We start from the raw sequence: 26,928 nt of genomic DNA on the forward strand, positions 1-26,928 counted from the left end.
ATATGACTGCTTGCAGTCCTAGTTTCATTTTATTTTCTGCGGAATAGCCCTTCAAACCAAAAACGGTGGCAACAAAGCACCGTAGCTATGGCCTATGTCAGACTCGGAGCGATTTAAGATATCCTCAAAGGATTACATGGAAGGAGTAAACTTTATCCCATTTTTGAAACCACTGAGAAGTACAAGCGGTGGACGCGAGTCATGCTTTTGGCCGACCAAATTTCTCCCACAAACATGTCAAGAAGGACAAATACATCTATTCCAAGCACTTTGTTGGTGAAGCTGGGCCAAGGAATAAGGTCCGGAGTTCCGGACGTCCAAATCTCATACTGGCCCATGCCTAGTGTGGAGTCCAAGTGGTATAGTGCTTGTAGCGGTAGACATCACGTCAGTTAGTGCGCCTGAATCACGCGCACTTCATAGCCATAATGTTGTTAAAGCACATTTTAAAGCTATACATAATACAGTGAAACCAAGGTATTTTTGCCCACAGTTATCATACTGTCCAAATCTCATACCGGCCCATGACTAGTATGGAGTCCTAACCCTCATTCCGCCTGTCCTCTTACCATGTGCGTTCTCTCCCGTGTTAGCTGGGATATTCTGCACAGGACACTTGCCATAGCTAGCAGTTCCCTTTGTGGCCCTGATGCAACAACTCCTATTTACTCACATAATCACACGTGTTATTGTATATGACTATAGTTCTCACATGGGCCTGAATGCACATGAACATTAGTCGTAAAAGCATGTAGTAAAAGCTGTCCGATGCTTCTGCATGCACATTTTTGTTACCGTTACTATATTTTTTGTTGTTCTTTTCTTTGTGAAGAATTAGAATTACAGGAAAACTAAAAGCAGCAACAGTCTGTTACAATGTAAAAAAACAACAACAAAGTTTAAAAGGGATTTTATGCCTGTGTTGTGTATTTTTGTTGAAAACATTCGTTCTGAACATACTGATAGAAAATTATATTCCATATTTATGCAACAGAGTGCATCGACACGTCATCATGTGCCATGAAATATTTTCTCCCACGCACAGGTTGCACGTATATTGTACAATATGCAAAGTACTTCCAGTACATTTGCATACTCACATCCTCTGTACAGCTGATTAACTACCTTGCACATACTGGTTTCATATGCATTGATTCGATCTCTGCATCACTCTGTGATGTGCTGCTTCTTTAAAAATACTGCTGTCAGCGCTGAATGCTGCCATGTTATCGGTGGCTCTGTTTCAGCTTGGTTTGGTAGATGTCCAATGAGCCCACATGTCCAGATGAGGACCAGATGCCGCCTAGTCAGCAGTGGAGCAAGTGCAGCGGAGGTGCTGCAGTGTATTAAAAAAATTAATGCACAACAAGCATGCATTCAAAAATATACCGTTTTACACTGTGATGTCCATACACTATTTGTCCAGCTTGACTTCATCTTTGCTCTGCTGACATGCAGGATGGGAAAGGAAGTGAACGTTAGTCTTTCTTTGACCTAAAATGCTTCGTTCAGACTGACCGAGCTCAGAGTTCAGGTCGGTCAAATGGAAAAAATTCTCTATTGCGTGGGATAATTTAAATCTCATGTGGAAAGGAATGTCCTCTGCTGCTTCCTACACTTTTTGGTTCTGTTGCAGCTGTAAGAAACACACACAAAGACCATAAATCACAGAGTACTTTGTGATATGGCCATCTGTTGATGGAATCACTGCTGTGCTGCCAGTGTGGTGCGGCGTTTCCTTTACGCTTTACACTCCTGCATCAGTCCGAGTTAACGGCATCGTTGGGACTCTGCTATGAATTGAAAATATAACTCCGGGTATTTTTATGTGAATTACTTGGACCTTTCAGGCTGAAGCAACAATATTTTACATTTATATTCTGCCACAGTCGTGTCCAGATGCAATAAATTGCCACCGAGCTGGAAGGCGTAATCATCAGTAAATCTATAATTTAGTAGATAAATGGAATACGATCAGTAAGAATGCAAGGAATTCTCTGGCCTGATGTAACAACATGATAAATTGTGACCTTTATTTTATTATTTCTATTTAAATCCCATTGGTTGGTTCTGTCAGACATATTAACACAAGGTCAATCAATGTGTTCACAGCAATAGATCAGATTATACAGTAAATACTCTCAGCCTAAGGAGATAATATTCAAGATATAGAGCTTTAATACCTTATTGTATTTTTATTTTATACCTATTATTAGATGTGGCAGTGTGAAGGGTTCTGCAAAAGTATTTGTACTATCTACATTGTATATATAGTAGTGCAAAAATGGGGTGTTAAAGTAAAAGAAGTCTTCAGATGCTTCAGAATACACCTGTCAGAATGTTAATCAGGTCAGGTTACGTTACAGCACCTACACCTTGTGTCCTCGATGACAACCACCCGTTTCCTCACAATGCAAGTGGTACTCAACTTAGTCTCCATTAGTAACCTTTTGAGACAGTCAGTCTTGCTGTACCCAAAGATCCTTCAAAGACACCTAGTACCAAAGACATCCAATCAGTGGCTAGTGTCCAAGTCTCACATCCATATGGTAAGACAGGAAGCACCACGACCCTAAAGACTTGGACCTTCATTCTCCTGCATGTTAGTTAGGACTATAAACTTGAATCACATTAGTGAAATATTAGTCATGCGTCACTTGTTCTCTGTCCTTGAGAGATGACATTTCAAGGTTTTATTCTTACCATATACAATAAAAAGCGCTTGTGCTCCCTCTAATCTCACAGAATTTGTTGATCCATGTGTACTGTCACGTACCCTGCAGTCTCACATTACTTCAGGTTTTTAAGATGAAAAAGAAGTCACCAGGCTGCAAAGCTTTTGTTTACCAACCTCCCTTTTTGTTTTGGAATAATCCACCCAGGCACTTTAGACTGTTTCTGTCTGAAAGCATCTGTTTTCTGCTGGATGTTATAATTAGTAATAAATAAAACTGGATTTTTTTACAAGCTTCTACAGACTTGGTGGCTACCAGAGCTAGGCATTGAAAATGGAAACAAAAAAGCCCATTCAAGGTGCAAGTAGCATCAAAACCATGCATATTGTATTTATGAATATATGGAGGTTTGAACAAAAGAAGGGAAATTTTGGCAAGACTGTGAAATCTCAAATATGTGATACAAGACAATGTGCGTCATAGCCGACACGAAATCAGGGGGCTGTGTGTTTGCAGATAGTATTTGTTCCCCACATGAGAATGTTATAACACGAACAGCAAACAAAAAGCTCAAAGTAATGTCTGACACACGTCTTTGTTTCAAATGTGCTCTGGCTTGAAGAATGGCAGGATGTGCTCGGTCTATTCCATCCTTTGGGAAATGAAATGTGTGGCCAGCAATATTTTGTTTAGAGTGCCAAGAGAAGAGCACCCAATTCCTACTAATTGACACAATGTCGACTTTCACTCAAAAGGGTGAAAACTGTGGTGAGGGGTATAGGTGACGCAACGTGACTTGCTAAAGATGACGGACGCAACAGTAAGGGTTGGATCTACTCCTGTCTCTTTGCCAGAGCTCATTGGGAAGACTGAAAGTAACAAGTCAGATTTTCAGCAAATGTTAGTTCTTTTTAAAAACTGTTCCAAAAGAATAGGCACAGCAATGTGTTTTTGTAGCCATATTAAGAGCGGGCAAAGATTGAAGTCAAGGAAACAGCCTCCTATCTAATTCATTGTTGAATAACAGACATGAGTTCTTCATTCATGTCCTTTGTCGTATGACAGACAGCGTTATTACCATCTGTCCGTCTTCACTCGGCTTTCCTGTTTTCACAGCTGCTGTGCTCAGCACTGGTCCTAGTGATTGCCAGTAATGCCCTTGCCAATTCTTATTGGCTGATGCAAAGGTCATTGATGCTTAAAACAGTCAGTGTGTTTGACCAGAACAAAAGCTTCCATCTGTTTGTCTGTGTCTTGTACATCGAGCTAAAAAAAAAGAAAAAAAAATCAGAGTGGACACACCACTGACAAGCTACAGTGGAAGACTCCTGGCACAATCGCCATCTTATGATGTAATGTTGTACTTTACCCCATGTAAGCTGCATTTTTACTGTTTATTTTGTACAAAATAAGTAATTTTGAGAACAATATTGATTCATTATATTAATTCATTTTCTATACCCGCTTACTCTAATCAAGGGTCATGGGGGAGTGGAGCCTATCCCAGCAGTCATAGGGCATGAGGTGGGGTACACCCTGGACAGGATGCCAGTCTGTTGCAGGGCCAAATATAGACAGACAAACACATTCACACTCACATCTGCAGTCACTTTAGAGTCACCAATTCACCTAACCTGTATGACTTTGGTGGACACCGGAGAACCTGGAGGGAACTCACATGACCATGGGCAGAACATTCAAACTCCACACAGCAAGGATCAGGTGGGAAGCGATCCCACAACCTTCTTGCTGTGAGGTAACAGTGCGAACCACTAAGCCACAATACCGTGTCATTATATTTAATTAATATCACAGTGTTGTTGGCCCTATGACTGCTGGGACAGGCTACAGCTCCCCATGACCCTTGATTGGAGTAAGCAGTTGAAGGTGAGTGAGTGTTGCGATTAGCTTGTTACAATGATCTGATCATTTCCTTATTACTTGGATTCTTCTTTGCTCACCCTGCTAAAGATTGCGACCATTAGCAGCAATTACTGGATGTAAAACTACTGTATTTTTACAACAATATGAAAGCATTTATTTTTTAAACTGTGGTCAAAATATAAATGGAATAGGGCAGCACAGTCTCGTTTGAACCCTGCGTGGTATTGCAGGATTTGGCCACTTATGGGGACAGCCGCTCTGGTGTACTGTTTTGTTTTCGGTTGCACTCACTGAAGCAGTCGTGAAAAGTGCAGTTTTTATCGGTTCCCAGTGGAGAAGGGAAGACGGCTCAAATGGGAGACGTTGTGTCGGTAAGTGTTAGCCTACACAGCTAACCAGAGTAGTTCCGTTCTGTTGCCTGCAAAACCGCCCCCACATGTTTGAGCTCCGGGTCATAAACAAACTGCAACACATGTTCACTTTCCACTGCATGGTCATCTTTCTTTGTATTTCCACTTTGTTTGCGTGTAATTTGCCAAAAATCTGAGAAAAAGTGCCGTGTTTCTGTCTCCGGAAGTAGAAAATTACGTCATATGCATCACATTTGGACCATTTAGTGAGACTGCGGTGCCCAATTAATTAGTTTCACATAAAGACTTTCCACGTTATCAGTTGCTGGAGATAGTCCAAAATATGTAGAGCTTCATGGGAAATTGGAAACCTGAAAGCGGATGATCCACCATGTTACATTATTTCTACTGTGTACATATAGCGGCTTGCTCTGTGTTGTGATTGACTCCTCCCACTCGCGACACGAACTCGCAATCTCCAGCACAGAAGGCGGACGCTTCGTCCAGACGGCTAAAGCCCAGGCTCTAGCCTGAGTGGCCAGAGTATCTTTTGGCTGTTGTGGCCTCCGTCACATATGGAAAACAAAACATCTCACAGCTACAACTGCAGAAGGCCATCAAATATGGCCATCGGGTATTGCGAAGGCTTTGCGTCTGTTCATCCGTCTGTCTGTCTGTCTGTGCTCAGCATAAGTCCAGTCCTATGACTACCTGGGTCTTAAAATTGACAGGGAACAGTCTTTGGGACACAGACCTTGGACAAGTTCAAAGATTAACTAGCCTTGAGGTATTTTAAGAGGTTAAAAAGTCACATTCTGTTTCAATCTGTTCAGTTTTGTCTTTGAGGCTTGGGGGGCGTGACAGCCAATCAGAGTAGAGCTGCACCATAACATCAGTGGCTGGTCTCTCCAAAATCGCTTTGTTTTGTTTGTTTACATGTTTCTCATATATTTTGTAAAAGCTCATGAGAAATAAACACTTCTAAAACTGAAAACGGTGTTTTTGTAACCTAATAATACCTCTGAACTTATTTACAAGATATTTCACAGACGTGAGCATGGTGACATCACAGGCTGGTAGCTAGCTGCAAACTCCATTTCATTTGTGTGTTATATTATTATATTAATATATTCTCTTTGTCATATCTTATATAAAAGCTAGTGAGAAATAAACACTTCTAAAACTGAAAATGCTGTTTTTGTAGCCTGGTAACACCTCTGGAGTCATTTACAAGACATTTTGTAGACATTAGCGTGCATGCTAACTTCCTACGGAGTTAAATTTGTCTCATATGCCATGATCTACAAATGGGTTGGAGCGGGTACACGTCACTTCCAGTGAAGTGGTGAATCTGAGGGCGAGAATTCATACTTAAACGACTGGCCACCTGATAAAAACAAGCTCGGGCTGCACTGATTGTCTGTTGAAATCAGCTGGTTTTGTTTTGTCTCTAACTTGTTTCTAACAGCCAGCTGATAGCTCTCGTTGCCTGGAACGATGAGATTTATACAACAAGCTGACCTGAAATGAACCACTGTACATTAAATTGACGTTATTGGCAAGTCTGACCTCTTTAAAAAGTGACCAAATTACATGTATTTGTATTGAGCTCTGCAATGTTTTCATCAGCCAAAAATGGCCACTGGGGGGAGGGGCATGGCATAAAGTCCCCTCCAACCATCAATTTGTATTTACTCACGAGATGGAGGACCGGTGAAATCCGCTCATTCGCTGGGTGTTGCCAAAGCGGCGCCATCTTGGTTAGAGTCTAACAACCAGGCATAAACAGAAATCGATGTCGACATGATCAATGTTTTAAAGGGAGTTTCACCATAAATCTGCATTTTCCGTGCTATTACTGTACTGTTACATTTATTTAAACTCAGTCCCACATTTGTACAGCCAGTATTTGTCCAAACAAATACAGAAGAGAATCAGACTACTTATATAATTTTAATAATTATAGTCATTTCCCTACATCATTTATATGACATATAATACACACTTATGAAAGCTCACTCCACAATTGATTATTTTTTATTTATTTAACCTTTATTTAACATACTGACAATCCTATGTCAGCTTGTCGCTGCACCTGAACGCATTTTCAGATCCCTTGAACCCAAGTTTAAGTCAGCGCATCATAGATTTATACTAATGTGTGACGATGCGGAATAATGCTAAGCAAGATGGCGGCTGCTGGCAACAGCTCACAGGCTGCATCCGCCATCTAGTGGATTAAATACAACTCGATGGCTCCAACTCATATTCCTTTATTTGCACAACTTCCACTCCTAAAACATAATTTTTTTTATGATTGATTGATTGATTGATTGATGGGTTTATTGAACATGTAGAAAATGTACGTAAGACAATATGATATTAATAATTTATTAAAGAACTGCAAATTATAAAGAACACAATGCTCATATGGCGAGGGTATTTTAGCATTGTGTTCTGTTTGGGGTTTTTTTTTTACAATTCTCAGACCTATGTAATTCATTCAGTGTTGATTTTTTTTATTTTGTGTACTGGTTTTTCCTATTTGCTACTGTCTCTGCCATCTGCATGCTAATGTTAATGTTTTAAAGCAACCACTAAAGGCCCATTGTATTGGGAATCCACTCAACTGTTATGCAGTTCTGTTCATTCCAACATGTGTTATTAGCATTAGCTCCCATACAGAGATCAGTGTGGTGCAGGGTCACAGTGCAAGAAATCTGAATTTTTAATGCTGTGCGCCTTTGTGGTGCATATTAACCTTTCTGCATGACTGTTTTAAAGTCCCACATACATCATCAAAGACGAGATGATTGCAAAAGCATATTTTATGGTGATCACATGAACACAGCTTGACATTATGATCGTTAATATTTTTTAGTGTTACCTACAAGTTGGTTATTTCTAGGGTTTGGAAAAGCCTACAGTAGTCTGTAAAATGCTGTGAGTGAATAGACAGATAAATAAACCCATTTCATGCAGTTTGTTAATACCATAACTTTAAAAAAAATGCTGTTATCTTGTTGGTGTCAAAATTAAAATGGTGTATTTGATGATAAGGTGACTTAACTTTGATTAATCTTGTTTTGTTCATGAAAATATACCATATTCCAGTATGCCTCAGTCACACTATTTGATCCTGTAGCTAATCTTACCATCTCCGCCAGGAGGATGAGGCTAACCAGTTTAGACATTTTTTCACTGTTTATGCTGTTGCAACTCGTGAACTCAGCTAAAAATACATCATGTCTATTTGACCCAATACCAGTTAAACAGTTTTAGGACCTGTGGGCTACACTTGAACGAATTATGCTGAATATTATTAACGTATCACTAGCATCTGGTTCTGCTGTTTCATATTTTAAATGATCAAACCTATTATTTCAAAATCTGATTCCATTCAGGTTCATTGAAAAATTAGAATGCGCCACTCCACGGAGAGAGCACTTATTAACTTACCGCTGTTACTAGCGTAATTGCTCATGGGGCTTGGTAAAGTTAGACCTTACTCTCGTGAAACGCCTTGGGCCGACTTATGTAGTGATTTGGCACGATATAATTAAATTAAATTAACCTAGCTGCCACCTGCTGGACATTTCTGGGATTGTCTCAGGAAATACTTTTGCTGCCACCTGTTGGAACATGTCTTGGATTTTTGTAGGGAATAATAATCTTATTTTCGGATGCATGATGGAAATTAGGGGCAGGTGTGGCTGAAATTGCACGTAGTTTGAAATAGTCTTTGTCAATTTCTTTTAGTTGCAAAGTACAGGCTTCACTTTACCTGCCAATAATTTTTTACAAAACCTCTGAGATTACTTGTTATGTTTTGAAAATGATTTTTGTTTTTAGGAAATGATAGATGTTAGATAAAGATGTAGTTTCTGTTAACATTCATTTGGGTGGAGCACAGAACTCCACCAAAAACAGAACTAGTTTTTTTTTTTAACATCTGTAGACACCAGGGTTTTGTTGCACACATGTATACGTTGCTGATGTGACAGCCACACTATTTCCATGGATTTTGCCTGCTGTTTTTGGCACTTTACACAAAACCATGTTGCCTCCTGCCTCCAAACCACGAACATAGTTGCCTCCAAGCTGTGACTGTTGGACACAAACTCTGCAAGTCTCTTTGCATATGCAAGTCATCCTGTTTGACAGTTGACTGAGTCCACCTGGCAAAGCATGAACTCTGGGTTTTTGGGGTTTTTTATTATTTGCCACCTAGTGTAGTGGATACCTGAAATTATTTTTCAAATGGGGGTGCCGGCACCAAATTTGACACAAATACACCTTAGACATTACCCTTTTCAAAAGGCAGGGAGTCCACTTGAATTTACAATAGGCAGCAAGGTAGGGGTCAATTGAAGAATTACACAGGGGTCAAAATTAAGAGATGCTCCAATCATATTGAAAACTATACCACATTATTTGTCTGCTCACAGTTTCCAAAAAGCTATAGTTTGGACTATCTGTGACTGAATGTTACAGAGTTAGGGGGTAAAAACAGCAGGAATGGTAACAATGGTCAATTTCAGTTTGTACAGGGGTCAAAAGTTAAACCTGTGCTAATTTTGGAAAAAATAATGCAAATTATTGGTTGAGTTAATAGGGTTTTAAAATGTAATAGTTTGTCATGTGTCATGCTTAGTTATCATGTTATGGGGTAACATATGTCACATGTTATAGAATCCAATGGACGTTGACATTATTTAACCTTTACTTTGCAAACCAAGCATTCACTCAAAACAGTCAAAACTATTCCATTCATTAATCCTATTAGCTCAACCAATAATTTGCACCACTTTTTTTAACCAAACTTGGGGCAACTTTAACTTTTCACGCCTGTACAAACTGACATTGACCTTTATCACCATTTTTGTAATTTTGTTGCCCCATAACTCCATAGAATTCAGCCATAGATAGTCCAAACTATACCTTTTTGAATTTTTTACGATCAGACAAATAATATGGAATACCTTTCAATGTGATTGGGGCATTTTTAGATTTTGACCCAAATTCTTCATTGACCCGTACCTGGCTGCCTATTGAAAATTAAAGTGGACATTCTGCTTTTTGAACAGAGTGGTGTCTAAGGAGTATTTGTGCCAAATTTGGTGCTTGTACCACCTTTTGAAGGATTCCTCTGTAAATATTCACTTATCTGCTGCACTAACCATATACAACTGAAGCACGCCAAATCAAAGCCGGTTTGTGTGACCATGTCCATGTGCATGAACATGGAGGTAACATGACCTGCAGATTGACAGGCGATGCTGTAAAGTCTTTAAATATCCATAAACACCCCCCTTTACACCCACCCGCCCTCCCCAGTCTTGTAAGTCAGCACAGACGGCCCTCTGTGGCCCACATGTGTCAAAGACAAACACAACTGTCAGGTATTATTAACCTGTTTGTCAAAGCTGCCACCCAGAGGGCAGCCTGTTCCTGTTGAAGTCACACAGGTGAGGGGTGGGTGTGTGGGGTGGGGCGTCTTTTCTGCCATGCTCAGTTAATTGTCAAAGAGGATGTGAAAGAGGAAGAGAGACAGAGTGATTGCATCCACAACAGGCATGGAAGCACTCGCAAGCAATAACCAACACACATACACTGAGTCGGTTTAATCCTGATTTAAAGGGGTCACGGGGAGGTCCCGATCGAAAAAGCCGTCCCGTTATGTGGTGAGTTATCCACACGGCACATCGCGGTGCGAGGGGTGTACTGTATCACAAACACAGGACTGGTTCTTGAAGATAGATGATGTATTTTTTCCTTCATGTGGTTCTGCTGCTGAACTGGCTGATAAACTCTCAGGCTTTCCTGTCTGAATCAATTTAATGATTCACTCTCTGTTTTGTCTGCGATGACTTAAAAACCATCTGTGACTCCTTTGTAGTTTGCAAAGCAGCTCTGAGACGCTCTCTTCTCACATATATTCCTTCTCCCTGTCTCACAGTACGTCTGTGAACTGGGCAGTGGCGGCACCAGACGGTTTTTCTTGAAGGGGCCAGATGGGGGGTTAGTTAAACTTCCAAACTTCATCTGCTTTGAGTGGAGAACATACTAGGAACATGATGACAAGGGCATCAAACATTTCAAAAATAATCATAAAGGTGTTTCTTACAGCAGTAAGTAAGAAGGAGCATTTTGGCCTTAAAAAGACATGAAGAGCACAGATACGTGATCACACCAGGTGATTGTAATAACTTAGATATATTAGAGGCATTAGGAGGACAACAGCTCCAATAGCTTTAGTATAACCTCCTTCCGCTATACCCCATCATGTATTTAATAGCGAAAACCATCAAATGCTTTAGCTTAGTTAAGTGATGCGGATGCTGTAGAATGTCCAAAAAGTGAAGCATCTTCTAACATGCATGTCCTTATCTGTAGTTCTTTCCTTTCTCGATAAATAGATATCACAGACTTTTAGAGGTCGAGTGCAGCAGCTGACATGGGGAACCTGATCTGTAGGCTTTCCAGCAGCACATGTGCGCTGCAGACATTCCTGGCATGAGGGGGGGCCATCGTATCTTCTCAACCCCATGCCTGATTTGTTTTCACATCTCTTTTTCCATTAGGTCGGAGGAAACAAAGTGCACATTTTGTCCTGCCTGCCTCTTCTTCCACTTCATTGCACTAATAATCTGCTCTCCCTTTGTTTTTTTCTTTTTGAGATGTCAGATTATATGAATATTTCCCATCAGTGACATCCTTCCACATGCAGCATGTTCAGATATAATTAGGTTTGCATGTCAGTTTCTTAATGTAAACACAATCTGTATGCTTTACACCACAAACAGTGGCCCAACGTGATACTTTATGAAACATGTTTGATTGCTAGGCCACATAACGTGTGACTGCGTGGACTTGGGGAGTAACAGAGTATATGGAGCAGGATTATGCAATAAATATTTTTTATTATTGTTTTATTTTATTATCATTATTATTACTTCTATTTTGTCCTTTGTTTTTTAATGAACCACAATGGAAATAACTGTTTTCTGTTTCTTGTGTCATTCATGTATTTTTAATATTTTACAATTATATTATGTACTTACATTGAACGCTTTTAATATATAGATGATTTACCACCCCCTTTTGTAATGGCATGTGAGTCCAGAATGTAATTATCAACATCCCTTGTTGTTAGCTAATGTCAATAGTTTCTCTAAAAATATTAGTCCTATCAATAAGTAAGCATACCAAACAGCAAATGTCAGCTCTACCCAGTTTGGCCATGGTCAAAACTGCACGCACACACACAGAGCTTGTTGTCTTTTGTGCATTCTGCTGCAAACAGGTGCTTTTAATTTGACACACAGACAGAGACGGTGGCGGAAAACATCAAATGCAGTACACTTCTCACTCATGGTAACAGCAACATGACACTTAACTAAACGGACTAAACCAATTGAACTACAAGAACACAATAAATCAGTAACACTCACAACACTGTTAAACTAACATGAATCACAATAATATTTAAAACCCCAAACTCCTATGGTGCATTGCAGCAAAACAACCATTGTTAACTGGTTAGTTAATATAGCTAATTTCTCCAAAAATATTAGTCCTATCAACTTTCTGTTTTCGCAGCGTTCATCCTTGACCCAAAATACATAAGCATACCAAATGGCAAATGTCAGCTCTCCTCAGTTTCTCCATGATAGCCATACACACACACACACACACACACACACACACACACACACACACACACACACACACACACACACACACAGAGGCCACTTTGCTATTATAATATAGATTACAATATCTGCATGGAAATCCCTTTGCATTTAGATGCTGGCTATGTTTGGCAATTGCCACATTGCTTCACAAAAGAAACAAACAGAGGTTGATGACAACCACTGATGAGAATAACGCTCTTAAAATTAATGGCGTTACAAAGTGTTTTTTTTTTTTAAGTAACAGGTAACCAAAGTAATTACGTTTATGGTGTTACAATGCCGTTATCATTACTGGAAAAAAGAATGTAGTATTTTACTGTAATTAAACAAATTGAAGCCGGGTTTTTTTTTTTTTCTTATCTTTGATTGGGGAGGAGGGGGGTGGGACATCCACAGGTGATGGTGATTGGCTAAGGAAGAGGAAAATTTCATGGTAAGCCAACCACAGGCAGAGGTGGGCGGGCGTTTTCACACAAATACAAACACACACTCACAAACGGAGCTTTAACATTTACAAACTGTAACTACAGACATTAATTTCCCCTCAGAGACAAAAGGCAAGCATGTACATGTGAATGAGTATAATTTAATTATAGATTTATTTGATGGGTGGTGGCCTGTTGAAAAATTCAACAATATTTATTATCTTTGATTGTGCTACTATTATAAAAATAGTAATGATAATATCTAGAATAATATATTCAATTTGACAGGTATCTTGTCTCACATTGTCCCACAGCAACATTAAAATAGTGTAGATTACTGTACAATGTTTTCTTTTAATAATTCATTCTGTTAATTGTCCATTTAATTCACTAAACATATTTAATATTCAGTTTTATCATAAAATAATCTAGCACACAATTGAATTTAAAGTTCATTAAGGGGGGCGGGGAATCCAAATTCATTCATATTTGAACCTTTTTTTTAAGTAACGCAATAGTTACTTTTCCTAGTAACTAATTACTTTCATGATGTTGTAACTCAGTTACTTTTTGGGAGAAATAGCTAGAAATGATAATTACTTTTTTAAAGTAATGTGCTCAACACGGGTGACAACACGTATTTTATGAATGGCTAAAATTGTCAATCGAAAGATGCAGAGTTAGCTGCATTGGTAAGATGGCTACAAGTCTACTGTAAACTCAATGCATTGAGACTTAATCTTTTACTAATGTACATACATTAGTAAAAGATACACCTTCAGCCTCATATCCGAGATTGGATCACGGGGGCAACAACTCCAGCAGGCAGCCCCAAACTTCCCTGTCCTCATGTACAAAGAGTATTTAAACAAGTGAATGACAACATTTATACAGTATAACAGAATGAACTGTATAATGCCAATCAGAGGAGCAGGGTTTGCTAGGTGATTGGGGGCCCATACATAATATTAGCAGGCTAATGTTAATTAAAGCAAATGCTTTAGCTAGCTAATGTTAATTAGCTAAACTGTAACTTAAGTCAAAAGTTAGAAACTAGTTAAAATTAGTAATCATCCATAGACGTTTGACACAACTTCAATCAAAACCTCTGAAACATATTAAAAAGTTATATAGCTACCCACATGAACCTGCTACATTATCTTTTGGCAGTGGACCCTATACTTAAATGAGATTGCATTTATTATAAATAGTATTATTGATTTAGGCATGATTGAAATCTTAATACAATATTCTTCCAGGCACAAATGTGGGAAATATATTGTAATAATTATAATTACAAGTAAGAAGGTTACAAAACCATTGTTTTAACTGTTGTTTTGACCTCTTTTGCTGACTTGGAGGGGTACAGACCCCCAGTACCCTCTGTAATTCCAACCACACTGTGTCATCAGTAAAACCAAGAACCTAAGAAACAAAATCATTGAACTATACTAATACATGCCATTTTTGTTATTTAATTTTTAATGCAGAGAAGTGACATTGATGATGTTTTACATATCGTTTCTATGCCTTTGGCATTGATGCAATCCTAAAGTAATCAAAAACAATCAGGGTAAGGTACTTACGATATTATGATTAACTTACATTTAAAGTACCTTCCCAACCTTGCCTATATACAGTATATCTGTTCAAGCTGTACTATTCCAACAGGTAGTCAGCCATACAACAGGACTATGACATTCCAAACCGACTGGAGATGTTTAGAAAAAGCAGAACAGGCATTACCAGTGAAACAGTTGGCACAAAATCACAATAATTCAGGTAGAACCAACAGCAGCATCCACCTCACCTTTCAAATACTGCAGAATCTTTGAATTCTGATGCACAAGAATTAAATCCAATCCAGGAGCAGGTATTCAATCAGCACCAGCAGTAATCCTGGTCTGAGGGAAGCTGAAGTTGTACTCCAGCCTCAGTGCGCCTCCTCTCCTGTTCCAAAGGATTTGGACTGAGTGACTGCATGCAGGCTGCTTGGAGTTATCCGAGTCTCAGATGAGCTGCTATAAACTTCCCCCCGACTGCTCACACCATCTGCATGCTCGGAAGGTCTGTGGACAGGATGGCTGCAGCACAGTCACACACATGAGGCACTATTACAGGCATGTGCACACTCACATGCACATTGAACGTACACTCTCCCAGTAGCGAGGCTTATGCGAGCTTAAAGTCGTCTACACATCCCAGATGGTTTGACGTCTGAGAGGGTTGTGAGTGGTGAAAAGAGAAGGAGGAGGTGCAGAAGGAGGAAGGAGGGGAAAGAGAGTAAGTGAGAGGATGTTTGAGGAAGTCTTAAATATGAGAACTATCCTCCAGTGCTGGAACTGACCTTCTCTTCAGGTCAAAACACAAGCCACTGGCAGTTTTCAACCTCTTATATAAAAGTGAGGCAAAGTTGCCAGATTGGGCTGTGGTGTGCAAATTGGCACATTTTGCAGAATTTAAATTCTAACTTTGCCATTGAGGTTATGCATGAGTAATCCAGCTTGCACACGCAGAAGGTTGCCCCACTTTTAAGGCGTCTTCAAGATGACACAGACAAATGCACGCAGCCAGACAAACATTTATTTTCCTCTTCTCACTGCGGCGCAAACCCAGCTGCACACACACTAAAGTGCACCTTATTGACTCTGGAGCACTCGCTAATTTCCTCCCGTTCCATAGATTGCAGTGATTAATTTTCCTGGATATATATCAGTCATGCAGTCAAATCAGCTCATCCACAGACAAATTGGTTTTTGAGTAAAGAATGTTCGGCTGTATATACAAATGTGAAGGATCTAGCCCTTTTTAATATTTTATAATGTTTGGTTGCCGTGGAAACAAATGTTAAAATGAAAAGCATCAGAGGGCTGAAGCATATCCTGCACATAAGGTTTATATATATATATATATATATACACACACACAGACACAATATATGACTTCATATTTTGACTTCTTTGTGACTTCATCATGAAGTTAGTCATACCAATCAATCACAATTTTTACTGATCAATATGAGTTTTTGATCGAATCTTGCCACAGTTACTTTAAAAATTATTTTATTAGTTACTTTATACAGTTACTTCATTAGCAGATGCTGACAACTTGTTGGCAGCTGCTGAATGTAGCTAATAAAGTATCTTGTAATCTAACTTGGTTATTTTTAAGATTGAGTGCTCAGCAAAGTAAGTATTAGTTACTTTTCTGATTAGTTCCTTTGCTGATTACTCAATCTTAAGACTAACCAAGTTAGATTACTAGTTACCTTATTAGTAACATTACTTATTAGTTACAAGTTGTTGGCAGCTGCTAATAAAGTAACTGCATAAAACTGCTAATGAAGTAACTGTATAAAGTAACTAAAAAAGTAACTTTTCAAAGTAACTGTGGCAACACTGGTCCGTAGTAGCTCAAATATGGTAAATGTGATTTTGGGCTATGTTTTGCTTGACCTTAACTGATCAATCTGTTCTAAAAACTAGTCATCTGCATATACAAGTCCAAATAATATTCCCACCATATTTGGGGAAAATCTGGCCAGTAGTTTTGGAGTAAATGTATTTTTGGGTTATGTTCTGCTGGACCTTGACCTTGACCTTTGACAAATCTGGTCCAAAAATTAAGCATCTGAAGACACCAACCCAAGTTACAGTACATTCCCACCAAGTTTGGTGAAAATCCATAAAAAGTTAAAGTTATTTTATTCAAACAAGGGAGCAATTTTAATCCCCAGGGTGACAATATATGTTTGAACTGTGCAGAAAATGACAATGCACTGTGAAAAATATATACAGCTGTGAATGTACACATTTACCTACATTTTGGTTAAAACATTTGTGTTTTCCCCTACTGCACATGTTCCATTTTATCAAATGATATGTGTGTTATTTTGGCAAGAAACTATATTTCTATATAAAGTTACGATACGGCTACAAGATTTATTTCCTTTTTTCCTTCCCTATTTCAGATTGTCAGTGCTTCCACAGTTTACATACAAAAAGATAAATAAACAGCATGGAAAATTCCAGAAGATTCCAGAAATTGATGGAATTACTTGTGAAAGCTTTCTATAATGACTGATTGGTGTAATTTAGGGTTGTTTGGAGCATTTAAGGGCCTAAATGAAGAATCAGTGCCTTTGTATTTCTAAAAGCCAGGAAAAAAGATATCAGAAGATTTAAGCCAAGACTTCCGTGGGACAATTTTGGATCTCTGCAAGTCTGGCCCTTCTTAGGAGCCATCTGGAAAAGATTCACTGTAACACAAGCAAGTGTACAATTTGTTATACAACCATGCTGACTTTACAGCATTGAAGAAGAGTGCACAAATTAACACCCAGAATGATTCTATTGCGCTAAAGGTCAAACAGAACCTCAGGATCACAACTGGTTGACTGATGGAGTTGGAGGCAATAGATAGAAATGTGACATTCTCTGTCCTTAAGCAGTGGTGGGCACAGTTCAGCTAATCCGATAACAGATAATTATCAAAGATAATGTTTTTGCTAGCGGATTAGCTTTTCAGATAAATTTTGAAACCATCATGGAACCAATTATCTTCTGATAAATTTAGTTCCGATAACTTTCAGTCTGATCTTTTTTTTTTTTTTTTTTTTTGCTGGTAAAGTGAGCAAAGTGAAACGGTCAAAAACATTTGTAAACCCTAAAATCAAACATTTTAGTCCGTCTATTGTGTGTTTGTGGCAGACTGGCTGCCTGTTGCTTGCCGTCATCATTAAGCACAAAACGTGATTTGTCAGTCAATGCAGGGAGCATTGTGGGTAGTGTAGTTCAGGTTCACTTTGGACGTTAGAGTGAGTGTTATCGTCCACTCAACACAAAAACAAAATGGACTAATTTTAACATTATTTTATTTCTTTGCAGCTGACGGTATAATTTAATCGCCAAGACTCGGTGGGGGAGAGGAGCTCTCACGACGCAGCTGTGTGTACAGAGGGACTTTTCTTCACCGTTTAGACACTGTTTTGGATTAAAAAAAGGATGTTTTATGTGGATTATTTCTTCAGATGAATCCCACTGAAACTAACAGGTAAGAATTTATATTTACTACGTGTCTTTTACTCTGCTAATCAATGCATTAATGGATGTATTTTGGTTGTTTAAGCCGCAGGGTTCAAAGCATGTGAAAAAAGCAGCAGCTTTTTAGTTCGTACTTCTAATACTGTGTTTTACTGCTTTTGAAAGATGACAGAGTTTGGGGTTTTATTTTTTATTCATTAATTTTTCATGCGTTCTTATGTGTTTATGATCCTTGAATTTACCCAGTAACGAAAAGTGAAAATGAAACTGGTTTCAGAAGCCGACAGCGTAATCTGATGTGGCCGCGTCAGAATCAATACTAAAAGTTATTGATTATCGGTTATCTGTAATAAAGATTAAAATTTTTAGCAGTTTGTCAGTTTAGCGTCATAAAAGATAACTTTTCAGTTATTGGATTAATGGTTATAGAAGCTTAACTTTTTGGTTAGCTGTTCCCACCACTGCCTTTAAGAGAGCACTCCATTACCACAACCTGCAAGACTGTCAACCAAGGAGGAACAAGTCGTTTTTCCTCTTTTCATCACTTACACAGAAGCTGTAGCTGCTCTGCCAGTCATCTCCTCCAGTTTTTAGAAGGAGAGAGGCTGTAATTAAAACATATGACAAATTTACTAACATAAACATGCACTGATTTTAATGGTGTGCTTAAATGATATTGTTATTTTTTATGAAAAACTCTTTCAACGTGGTAACTATTCTTCATCTGAGCCAAGACAGGTACCTCTGCTAGTGCTGAATAAATGTTTCTGCATTTTGATTTATTGCAGAAAAATATGTGGAATAATTACATTCATAAATTTTTTCCATGAAATGGAGCTATTAAACCAAAGAGCAGTTTCCATTTCCTTAAACCTGACATTGCGGTTATTCAGAAATGGACAGCATTATCTTTGAGGGATATTATCTGGACCTGGAAAATCAGCTCCACATTAAGTGAAGAAAATTCCAATCTATGCTGCTGGCTGGTGTGTAAAAAGTAATTACTCACACTGCTGAAATTCAGATATCAGAATGTGAAGTAATTTATTTTGAGAAAAGCTTGAGAAGTGGATTTTTGTCCCACGTGATCCACTTAGCAGAGTGACTATTGTGCTGTTGATTTCAGAGGAGATGAGGTCAATAAATAAGCTCCTGGCTGGGAATAATTAAGATTTCCACAATCATTCCACAATCAGTACTGAAAGTACTGACTGCAGGGGCGGGTTAAAGTGGTCCTAGGCCCCGGCCGCTTACAGCATCGTGGAACACACTCATGGTACACACACACATTCAAAGTTAGCAATGACTAAATGTGTTTATAATGCAGTAATATCACAGAATAATGATTCGTAGTTGAGCGCATATATAAATATATATATATATGTCAACAAAAATATAAACGCGTTTATATTTTTGTTGAGTATATATAAAATGTGTCAATCTCAGGTCCTCTACCAGAAGCCTGGAAGTTTGAGCGTTCTGTGCAGTATCTTAGCTGTTTCTCAGACTGCACTCTTATGCACAGAGACCTCTGATGTTGTGCCTGGAATCTGCTGAAGCCACTCTTCCAGTTTGGGGGTTACAGCTCCTAGTTCTACTATTACCACTGGGACCACTTTGGACTTTACCTTCCACATCTGCTCCAGTTGTTCCTTCGGCCCTTTGTACTTCTCTGGTCTTCTTTCCCACTATTTCTGGTTGGCTGGCTAGCAGCTGCTTATCTGTCTGGAATTTGAAGTTCCACAGGACCTTAGCCCTGTCGTTCTCAACCACCTTTGGTGGCGTTTCCCATTGGGACTTGGGGAGTTCTAAACCGTATGTGGCACAGATGTTCTTGTACATGATTCCAGACATTTTGTTGTGTCTCCTAGTGTACGCTGTGCCAGCTTGCAACTTGCATCCTGGTACTATGTTGTGATGGAGTGTCTCTGGGCACATTTGCACAGTGTATATGTGTGTGTGTGTGTGTGTGTGTGTGTGTGTGTGTGTGTGTGTGTGTGTGTGTGTGTGTGTGTGTGTGTGTGTGTGTGTGTGTGTGTGTGTGTGTGTGTGTGTGTGTGTGTGTGTGTGTGTGTGTGTGTGTGTGTGTGCATATATATTTATTATTATTATTGTCAAATTATTATCATTTATATCAAAATAATGGAATTCATAAAAATTTGCCCTTTTTAGAATAACACAACTTAATCATCACTTTAACAGCCAGTTGTCTTTAGACAAGTTGGGGGATGGCTACATGAACATTTCCAAGTCACTTTATATATCTTGGACATCATTTATCTCTATAATAAAGAAATACAAACAGTATAGCCCTCTGTCGTAAATCTGTCTGGAGCAGAAGAAGTCCTATGTCGGCCTTGAGACATGTGTTTATCTTGAGTAAAGTTACTAGTTCTCAAAAACTGAGTAAAGGTGTTATGGGCTTCTGTGGATGTGATTGTACTGAGTGCATTTCATCACAGCTTCATGGTGGTTTGGAGCAGAGGATTTTCTTGAAAGGCACATGGGGGACTTGCGCCCCGATTTAATCTGTCTTCCAGATAAATAGCATGAGAATCCAATTAGATTCATCACAGTGTTATAGGCTGACATGATTGGGAATTAAAGCTTGCTTGCCTGAAGACTTTGCAACTCAAAGTGAATTAACGTTTCTTCAGAACACAAAGTGGCATTTAAAATCACAGACTTTCCTGTCAGCTTTCAAAATTTGGCAGCAATGAAACACAATGGGAATAAATGGAAAAAGTGTCTTAGACTCTCCAATAACGCACACAGTCCATTGGATCAGCAGGCATTTAATTTACCTTATGTCATTGCTGCCACCTACTGGACAGTATGCAATTTTTCTTATTAACAAAATTATTTGCATAACATATTACTCATTTCATTAACACACAAAAATTGCATTATTTAATGGAAATATAAAAGCAAATGTGTAATGTAATTCTATTTCCGTCTTACTTTTCTAAAACTCAATTAAGCCTGACAAATGTTCCATCGCCATAGCAACATGGGTACCATCTAACCTGTCTGCACATCTAATGTTTCAGTGTGAAAGTGACTTCATCCAACACTATGTCTTGTGGTATATCTTCAGAAAATGGAATGCTGAACACGAAACATTTTGACCTTATGGGTTAAGAAGTGTCGATGTTTAAATAAACTCGCTCATCCCATGAGGATGGAGTTTTTAATGTGATGGGAAAAAGCCTCAGCAGATCAGGATAGATGAATCTTCACAAATGAAACTCCTCGCAGAATTATAAACAAAAAACTTTTCGGGTCAGGTGTTCTCACGGCCTTTATGACTGAAGTTCTGGACAGTTGGTGACTCTTATAAAGACATTCTTATGGAAAAGATGTTTTTTTGTGACAGGGATGATGCGTGAACGTGTCTGATTTCCTTGTTGCTTTATTAGTACATTCCATATATTTAAGTGTTCTTTTGATGGAAGCATTGGAGCAAGAACCCTATCTCTCTCTCTCTCTCTCTCTCTCTCTCTCTCTCTCGCTCTCTCTCTCTCTCTCTCTCTCTCTCTATATATATATATATATATATATATACATATATATATATACATATATTTATATATATATATGTATATATATATATACATATATATGTATATATATATATATATATATATATATATATATATATATATATATATATCAATCAATCAATCAATCAATCAATTTTTTTATATAGCGCCAAATCACAACAAACAGTTGCCCCAAGGCGCTTTATATTGTAAGGCAAGGCCATACAATAATTATGTAAAACCCCAATGGTCAAAATGACCCCCTGTGAGCAAGCACTTGGCTACAGTGGGAAGGAAAAACTCCCTTTTAACAGGAAGAAAACTCCAGCAGAACCAGGCTCAGGGAGGGGCAGTCTTCTGCTGGGACTGGTTGGGGCTGAGGGAGAGAACCAGGAAAAAGACATGCTGTGGAGGGGAGCAGAGATCGATCACTAATGATTAAAAGCAGAGTGGTGCATACAGAGCAAAAAGAGAAAGAAACAGTGCATCATGGGAACCCCCCAGCAGTCTACGTCTATAGCAGCATAACTAAGGGATGGTTCAGGGTCACCTGATCCAGCCCTAACTATAAGCTTTAGCAAAAAGGAAAGTTTTAAGCCTAATCTTAAAAGTAGAGAGGGTGTCTGTCTCCCTGATCTGAATTGGGAGCTGGTTCCACAGGAGAGGAGTCTGAAAGCTGAAGGCTCTGCCTCCCATTCTGAATGACTCCAAGATTTCTCACAGTATTACTAGAGGTCAGGGTAATGCCATCCAGAGTAAGGATCTGGTTAGACACCATGTTTCTAAGATTTGTGGGGCCAAGTACAATAACTTCAGTTTTATCTGAGTTTAAAAGCAGGAAATTAGAGGTCATCCATGTCTTTATGTCTGTAAGACAATCCTGCAGTTTAGCTAATTGGTGTGTGTCCTCTGGCTTCATGGATAGATAAAGCTGGGTATCATCTGCGTAACAATGAAAATTTAAGCAATACCGTCTAATAATACTGCCTAAGGGAAGCATGTATAAAGTGAATAAAACTGGTCCTAGCACAGAACCTTGTGGAACTCCATAATTATCTTTAGTCTGTGAAGAAGATTCCCCATTTACATGAACAAATTGTAATCTGTTAGATAAATATGATTCAAACCACCGCAGCGCAGTGCCTTTAATACCTATGGCATGCTCTAATCTCTGTAATAAAATTTTATGGTCAACAGTATCAAAAGCAGCACTGAGGTCTAACAGAACAAGCACAGAGATGAGTCCACTGTCCGAAGCCATAAGAAGATCATTTGTAACCTTCACTAATGCTGTTTCTGTACTATGATGAATTCTAAAACCTGACTGAAACTCTTCAAATAGACCATTCCTCTGCAGATGATCAGTTAGCTGTTTTACAACTACCCTTTCAAGAATTTTTGAGAGAAAAGGAAGGTTGGAGATTGGCCTATAATTAGCTAAGATATATACATTTTGAAGAGTGTCTTAGACATTATTTTCTATATACTTTATGAAACAGTACCATTAAGGAACCACCAGAGGTCCACAAAATACATCTAAAATAAATAGTTGGGGGGGGGGGGGAACAAATTAAGTAAGGCGTCAGAAAATATACCACTGAATGTGTGCATGTAAGAACTGATCTGGTGGTAAATTCAAAATTATTCATGTTAAATGATGCACCAAGGGAGCAAATGAAAATGATTAATTCCTAAAAGTGTTGAGGATCATTGTTTTTTTTTTTTTAATCAAACACGACAATGTGGTCAAAATGCAATTCTAACTAATAACAAACAACACTTAAAGTGAATGTGTTTAAAAAAAAAAACCTTTGAAAAACATAAAAAACATATAGTCAGGTTCATAAATCTTTGGAAAGTGACATAATTTTTTTTTTATAGCTTTGCTTCTTTACGCCATCAGAATGGTGTTGAAATTAAACAATCAGCATGTTTAATTCACCTTTAATTCAAGAGGTTTAACAAAAATATCATTAAATATTTTGTAATTATGTCTATTTCTATATGGACCCTACAATTTCTGAGCCCATACGTAACTGGACTAACTAAAGATAAGGTTTATTATTAATACAAATCACAATTTCTACAGCTAGTTTTCTTTAGAAAAGCGATGATGGATGAACATTTTCAAGTTACTGAATTTCTTGGACTTCATTTACATCAATCTTTACAAAAATACAAACAGCATAATACTGAATGGTAAATCTGTCTGGAGTAGGAAGCTCTCAAAAGCTGTGGCTATGCAAGAAAGAGATGAGTGAGGGAAGCCAACAAGGCCATTATGAAGGGGTTGTGGGCCTCTGTTGCTGTGATGGGAGAAGGTGTGCAGAGTGCAGCTTTTGTTTGTTTCATCACCACTCATACAGCTTCATAGTGGACTGGAAGAGAATAATTAAAATAAAAAAAAACATGTGAAAGTTCAGTGACAGTTTGCCATAAAATAATGGGAGACTTGTCCTTAGATTTGGTCTGTTTTCTTGTGTGAAGATCTGACTGAATACAAAATTTACAGGATAAGAAGCACAGTGAATATGAATATAAATATAAATGAATATAAAACTAACTGAAGTTCTCTGGAGAAAAAAAAACTCACTGGAAAAAAAAACTAACATAATAAAGCTAGCTGAAATGAGAAGAAGCCTGATTAGTTAAGGACAAAGCTAACTAAACATGACAGTAATTGAAAAGTTAACTAAATGTGAAGCTAAAGAAAAAAAATCTTAACTACATTTAAGTGATCTCATTTTCAAGCTAATAATAAGATGGCTGAACATAAAAATGAATTGAATATAACAACAATATAAAGCCATCTGACCAAAACAGCCACTGAATTTAAAGCTAGCAAAACAGAAATTTAACTAAAATTAATAATAATAAAAAAGGTTACTAAATCCATTAATCTAAATACTAAATATACTATGATATGAAAATGATGATGATGATGATGATAATAATAATAATAATAATAATAATAATATGTTATTACCTCCACCATCTTCGTTGGAGGAGGTTATGTTAACGCCCCTGTTTGTTTGTTTGTCTGTTTGTGAACAGCCCACAATTTTTCATATATCATCATAACGTTTTTACTGAAGATTCATATCCTGATAGGTAAGAAGTGATTAAATTTCCTAGATCAAAAGGCAAAGTCAGGAAAAATCTTAGAAAAATCCCTATCTTTAACATTGAATGAATTTTCAAAAATTCATACCTCTGTCACAAAAGATCAAATCTCTTTCATATTTGAGAGCGATGGTTGGTTGAGCCGGATCTGATCCAGATTACAGTTTTTGTGGCCATTTAGATTTAATATTGAAAGCCCCTTTAATTAATATTTTACATTACATTGTAAACAAACATGCCCCAATCGCTCTCATGTTTGAAGGTGAGGTGCAGACTGGCACTCACTATCAACTGACAAAGTTTGATCCGGATCTGATCCGGATTGTGGATTTTGTGGACATTTGAATTTAATATTGAAAAGCCCATTTGATGTACATTTTGCATTATATCTCAATCAAAAGTGCCTCAATCACTCTCATATTTGAAGGAGAGGTGCAGACTGACACTCACTATCAACTGACAAAGTTTGATCCAGATCTGATCCAGATTGTGGATTTTGTGGACATTTGAATTGAATATTTTAATAATAATTTAATAATTTAATATTTTGCATTATATCTCAATCAAAAGTGCCTCAATCACTCTCATTTGTGACAATGAGATGCATACTGGCACTCTCAATGACCAGACTAAGTTTGATCCACATCTAATCCGTATTGCGGATTTAGTAGATATTTGATTGTTTTTAACATTGAAAAGCCCTTTTGATCTATATTTTGTATTATATTTTAGCTCATAAAAACTCACTTCTAACAGGACTCTGACCTTGAAAATGGTATGGAATTGGAAACTAGTGTTGGCAGAGGTTTGTGCTTTACGAGCGCGGTGCTCTAGTTGTTCACATTATGCATGCTATTGTTGAGCTTGTAACTTCATAAAAAAAAAAAACCTTTCATGTCTCTGTGAGGTCACTGAGGTCAAAGGCTGGTGACTCGCTTTCCTTTCATTTCGAAGGACGCGCATGGGGTTGAAAGTCTGGAATTATTTACGCAGTTGTGCAATCAATCAATCAATCGGAAAGGCCTCTTAAGATGAATCATGAAATAACAAATTCTGTACAAAAGCCGCCTTATCTGTTCAGAACTCCCTCACACACCTTACAAATACATTCTACACCTTAATTTAGATTTGCATTATCTGTGCCATTAATCGCACCACTTGAATTCCTCACTCACAGTGTTTATGTTTCCAATAAGTCATTCTGCAGCTACAACAAACAACTTGTTCATGTTAAGCCTAAACTTTAAATACCACTACATCTATTTGCAGGAGATCGCTGTTATTTACTACTTCATTCATGCACCTTTGTTTCAGCAGAGGAGGCAATGACGTGTTCAGGGAATCAGATAAAAAGTATTTCTCACCAACTCTTTCCTGTTATTTTCCAGGGTCCTTTGTTTGGTTGCGAGGACTCGGTCTGCCGGTTCTCAGGGGAACACTCGGGCCCGAACACTTCTGACCACTCCTGCACTGAGACACGGAGTACCTGTCAGTGTAAATATGCACCCCCACCCCCCCCCCTTGTCTTTAGACTCAGGAGGCACATACTGTGAATAAAATGTATGTCCAGTTTATTGCATATTCTCAGGTTTTAATTTAGTATCAAACTGATTTAATACTTCTGGGATCAAATTTCAAGATACAGCTAAAGAAATTAAATTAAAACTTTGATTTGCTTGAAGGCTTGTTATTTTAAAAAAAGATTTCAGTGGCACATCATGTACGAACTGATGTTTATGGGTCTCACGACAATAAAAGTGATAAGTGACTCACGTGAATAGGAAAATATGTTTCGTAATTGTTGTCACTTCTAAATTCCAAGCTTTTGGAGTGTCACTTGAAAAAAATTCCTTCTTTTAAATTCCTATCCCGGTCAGACACAACAACAACAGGACACAGGGCCACTTACACAGGTGTCAGGAAGCACAGGAAATAAACAAGCTGAATACTGGAAAACACTGTTGTAAGAGTCAGAGGTTAGACTAATAAGTACTATTTTTAGCATAGCCGTGATTATTTTGGTCTAAAATGTTTGATATTATTTAATAGAAGTTTGACAGAATTTTATTTTTTAATGTTTCACTGGTAACTCTTTTAAGTGCTAATGCCACAATAAGCACAAACTAATAGTTAACTCAGAGGAAACTAATGTGCTCAGTAATCATTTATCAATGGTGTTCATGTGAGTTA

The 26,928-nt window shown here is 38.1% G+C and overlaps 1 protein-coding gene across 1 annotated transcript in view; it reads right to left on the reverse strand.

The window, feature by feature from the left end:
* The window catches only part of arhgap24 (Rho GTPase activating protein 24), a 146,301-nt gene extending 131,137 nt beyond the window's left edge, over window positions 1-15,164 (reverse strand). Inside the window, exon 1 of the mRNA XM_034192500.1 lies at window positions 14,842-15,164. The gene's annotated coding sequence lies outside the window, so the exon portion shown is untranslated. The remainder of the gene's footprint in view (window positions 1-14,841) is intronic.
* Between the last annotated feature and the right edge of the window lie 11,764 nt (window positions 15,165-26,928).

The sequence above is a fragment of the Thalassophryne amazonica genome, chromosome 17 (genome assembly GCF_902500255.1).
Source record: "Thalassophryne amazonica chromosome 17, fThaAma1.1, whole genome shotgun sequence".
In the NCBI taxonomy this organism is placed as follows: Eukaryota; Metazoa; Chordata; class Actinopteri; order Batrachoidiformes; family Batrachoididae; genus Thalassophryne; species Thalassophryne amazonica.